At 47.8% G+C, this 4,503-nt stretch overlaps 1 protein-coding gene across 2 annotated transcripts in view; it reads right to left on the bottom strand.

The window, feature by feature from the left end:
- The window catches only part of PARVB (parvin beta), a 130,713-nt gene that overhangs the window by 19,312 nt on the left and 106,898 nt on the right, over positions 1–4,503 (bottom strand). The window lies entirely within an intron of this gene.

Below are 4,503 nucleotides of genomic sequence, written 5' to 3' on the forward strand. Positions count from 1 at the left end.
CAGCAGCCCCCCAGAGCCAGGGCTGGCGGCAGCCGGGAGGCTCCAAACAGCTGTGCCAGGCTCTGGGATCAGCTCCACACCGGTGCATGCAGGCGCACATGGAAGCAGGCGGTGGGGGAGGGGCCCAAGGCAGCGCAGCCCAGGTCTCTCCTCCACTCCCGGCACGGAAGTGATGGCAGGGTTCTGGAGCCCGGCATAGCTGTTTGCAGCCAGTCCGGGCTCTGGGCAACTGCAGCAAGCAGCGGGCAGGTTGCAAACAGCTGCGCCGGGCTCCACAGCTCTGGCGTCAGCTCCATACTGGCAGGGAATTGTGTGCGCCCCTCGGGACAGGCTGCACTGCCCCTCTGTCTGCCCCTGAGGTGCACGTGCAGTAATAATGGAACGGTCCAGCATGGACTGGGAACTAAGGCTCACAGGTTCTGTGTCTGCCTTGCTGTGATGTAAGGCAAATCACTTAATTTCTCTCTGAGCCCCAGATTCCTCATCTTTAAAGTTAGGATAAAAAATGAAGTGAAGATTCCATAGGCACTAGATACATGGGGGCTTGCTTATAAGTGGACAGTGCACTGGAATTGCAAAGCAGACCATACATATTTCATAGATTTCATAGACATTAGGGCTAGAAGGGACCTCGGAAGATCATCAACCAAACTTTGGTCGATGATCTTCCAGCCCCCTGCCCCACGGGCAGGAAGTCAGCAGAGGTCATAGGATTCCAGCAAGATAAGCATCCAAATTTCTCTTGAAGGCGTTCAAAGTAGGTGCTTGAACCACCTCCGATGGCAGGCTATTCCAGACCTGGGGGCTCGGACAGTAAAGAAATTCTTCCTTATGTCCAGCTTGAAATGGTCTTGCAGGAGTTTATAACCGTTCGACCTAGTCGTCCCTTGGGGCGCTCTAGTGAACAAACGCTCCCCCAGATTCTGGCGAACACCCCTGATAAGCTTATAGGTGGCCACCAGATCATCCCTGAGCCTGCGCTTTTCCAGGCTAAGGAGTCCTATAGTGCTCAGCCTCTCATCCTAAGGTCTGTTTTCCTGACCTCTGATCATGCACATGGCTCTCCTCTGGACTCTCTCAAGCTTCTCCACATCCTTTTTGAGTCGTGGAGCCCAAAACTGGATGCAGTACTCCAGCTGCGGCCTCACAAGGTCAAATACAACAGGACAATGACTTCCTGGGATTTGCTTGAGAAGCATCTATAGATGGAAACCAGCGTTTTGCTTCCTTTACTAGCTGCAGCATCACATTGAAGGCTCATGTTCATTTTGTAGTCAATCATGACCCCCAAGTCCCTTTCATCTGTAGTGCTAGCCAGCGTAACACTGCCGAGCCAATAAGGATGCTGCAGGTTTTCTTTCCCAAGGTGGAGAACCTTGCATTTTTCAATGTTAAACACCATGAGGTTCTCGTCCGCCCATTTCCTGAGCCTGTCAAGGTCAGCCTGGATCACCCTCCTGTCCTCAGGTGTGGATAGTTTACCCCAAAGTGTGGTATCATCGGTGAACTTGGCCAGTCCGCTTCTGACTCCAATGTCCACATCATTAATGAAGATGTTGAACAATATAGGTCCAAGGACAGAGACTTGAGGGACCCCACTGGTCACAGAGCACCATGACGATTGACTTCCGTCAACCACCACCCTCTGGGTCCGACCATGGAGCCAATTCCCTAGCCAGCAGATCGTGGTGGACCCGAGGCCGCAGTTGGTCAGTTTTGCCAAGAGGTGATCATGGGATACCAGATCAAAGGCTTTTTTGAAGCCAAGGTATATGACATCAATCTCCTCTCCCTTGTCTAGGTGATAGGTCACCTGATCATAGAAGGAAATGAGATTGGTCAAGCAAGACCTACCCGCAACAAACCCATGCTGGCTATCCTCAGGATGTTGCCTTCGGCCAGCCTGTTAAGAATGGCCTCTTTGATCATCTTTTCTAAGACCTTCCCCGGGACAGAGGTCAGGCTGATGGGCCTGTAGTCTGCCAGATCCACTTTCCTCCCTTTCCTGAACATAGGCACCACATTGGCCTTCTTCCAATCTTCAGGAACTTCACCAGAGCACCAGGAGTTCTCTAAGTTCCGTACACATAAAAAGAGACAGACATGTTAACAGAAAAGCCACAACCACTATTTATTAACATGAAGGGAGAGTATAAAACAGGAAACACTCAGGAAAGGTAAAGAAACTGTAAAAGGACAACCAATTAAAAAAGAAAGCTGTTGAGGAAGGCTTGAAAAGATTTAATAGGAGAAAATCTTCATCTGCATGCCTAGTGAAGTTTTAGCAAGTAATTTGGATAAAGAATTCTCTGTATCTGTTGTCACTATAAGTGATTGACTCTGGATATATTATGTGGCGGGATGGGAGACATTTAATTAAAATGGCTCATCCCACAAGTTGGGGAATTGCACATACAAAACTCCTTTGCATCAAGAGGACAAAAGCCTTTCTTCATTTGGGTTAATCCTCAAAGATTTAATCTCATTCCTCCTGTTCCAGCTGCCCTTCATTTGTTTAGACAAAAACAGTATTTCAGAAGGTAGAAAGAAATGAAAAGAAACAGAAACAAAACTGAAAGAAATGGAAATGAAACAGAAATGAAACAAAAGAACAAAAAGACCCTAATCCTTCTCCATGCTCATGCTTCCTTCTGATTACTGCAAACAACATTATGGCTAGGGACAGACATTCAAAAAGCCTGAGCCTGAATTGATTCAATCTTTGCAGGTTAGTCTAACCTGCCTAGGCTGAACCAGTTTGCAACTGCACAGACTTTCTCTCTGGACTGAGGAAATGCAGGCACATGCCTGCAGCGGCTTAGGCTAGAAGTCAGGGAGCATGAGAGCAGCCCTCCCTTCCCTTCTATAGTGCTGAGGAGGGGCGTGACCAGGCGCCAGCAGGAGGCTCTGATTAAGGAGGGGTGTAAACCCCCACCCCACCTGCACTGTCCCAGGCTTTTCCCCGCTTGTTGCTCAAGGGATGGGAGTATTGCCAGACCACAGCCCCAGGCTAGCACTCTGAGGCAAAGAGGGAGTGTGCAGTGCATGCGTCTGTTGATGATATTGAGCTTTTCAATCTCCCTCTCCCTGCTTCTTCATACTGTCTGCAAACCTGACAGGTGAGAGAGCCAGCAGGGAGCTGATAAACACTGTGTTATCAGCCCATCAACAAAACAGAAGTCTCTCTCATTAGTTCAAGGTCTTCTTAAATAGTTTTTTCCAAGGAAGGAACAGATGGACATTACCAGCTGACCTGCTGATTAGCTCCAAAAAGCCCTAGGTGGACATTGTTCTGTCTGCTTTTGTCCTGTCTCAGCAAAACTGGAGACACACACACACACACACACCCTTCTCAGTATTACCTAGCATACCACATACCTAGGGTCCATGGGGCTGGGGTCTATGCTGTGGGAGATGGGAGGGAGGGTGAGAGGGATGGCGAGATCCCTGCTTGAGCAGCAAGCAGCGAGAGGTGGCGGGGCAGGGGGAAGCCAAACAGACTCTGCTATGCCTGCAGTCTCGGCCAGAGGTCAGACTAGGAAGCAGAGGGGTGGGGCCATCCCTGTTCTCTGAAGCAGACAGCACAGCCCAGCCCAGGGCTGCAAAGCATCTGGGAGGCTGGGGGACTCTGGTTTAACTTAAACCAGGAAGGGGTCTGGGACAGACATTGCATAAACTGGTTTGACCCAAATCAGTTAAGTCTGATGCTACATTCAACCAAGTATATTCTAAACCAGTTTCAGACATTTTGAAACTGGTTTATGCACATTGAACTTATGTTCTGATGTTCTGTTACAGGTTTAAACCAGTTTCTAATCTCTTAAACTTGTTTATGTGTAATGTCTGTCCTTAGCCTATGACTCCATCATTAGACGCATCTTCTGCAGCTGTAAAATTAAATGAACAGTTGTGAAATGCTAGGTATGGTAACACAGGCAGGCATCCTATAGCTTTATTTAGGAAGATTTAAGCCACAAGAAGGAAAAAACATGGGACAATAAACCATACTCTGAAGGACTGCTATGAAGCAATAAAACAAACCTCTCCCCCTAACTGCTATACATATGAAACAACAGGATAAAGAGTCCAATATCTAGCATTTCACAGCTTCATTAATAAAGTAACAGATTTTCTCTAATCTTATCCCTATACTTGGTGCCTCACTGGGGTTCCTGTCAGATAGTTCAGGCCACACACTTTCTCTTCAGAGAGCCACTCCAACCTCCACACATCTACATACAGCAACCAGTCACTTACCCAAGTGAGTCAGCAAAACCCACATAACTGTTCATGGCAGGATCAACACTACACAAGCCAGGGTGGTTTAGACAAACACAATCAGAGCCTGCTCTTACATATTTTTCCCCTTGTTAAGTTAATATAATCAAATCTAGTGAAATTGAGCAATATCTATCGAAGACAAGTCACAAAGCTATAGCCTATCCTTTAAAGAGCTGTATTCCTCCTGGTGGGTGCTGAGCAGCATTAAAACCCAATTAGTCA

The sequence above is a fragment of the Alligator sinensis genome, unplaced genomic scaffold, assembly GCF_000455745.1.
Source record: "Alligator sinensis unplaced genomic scaffold, ASM45574v1 scaffold975_1, whole genome shotgun sequence".
Classification (NCBI taxonomy): Eukaryota; Metazoa; Chordata; order Crocodylia; family Alligatoridae; genus Alligator; species Alligator sinensis.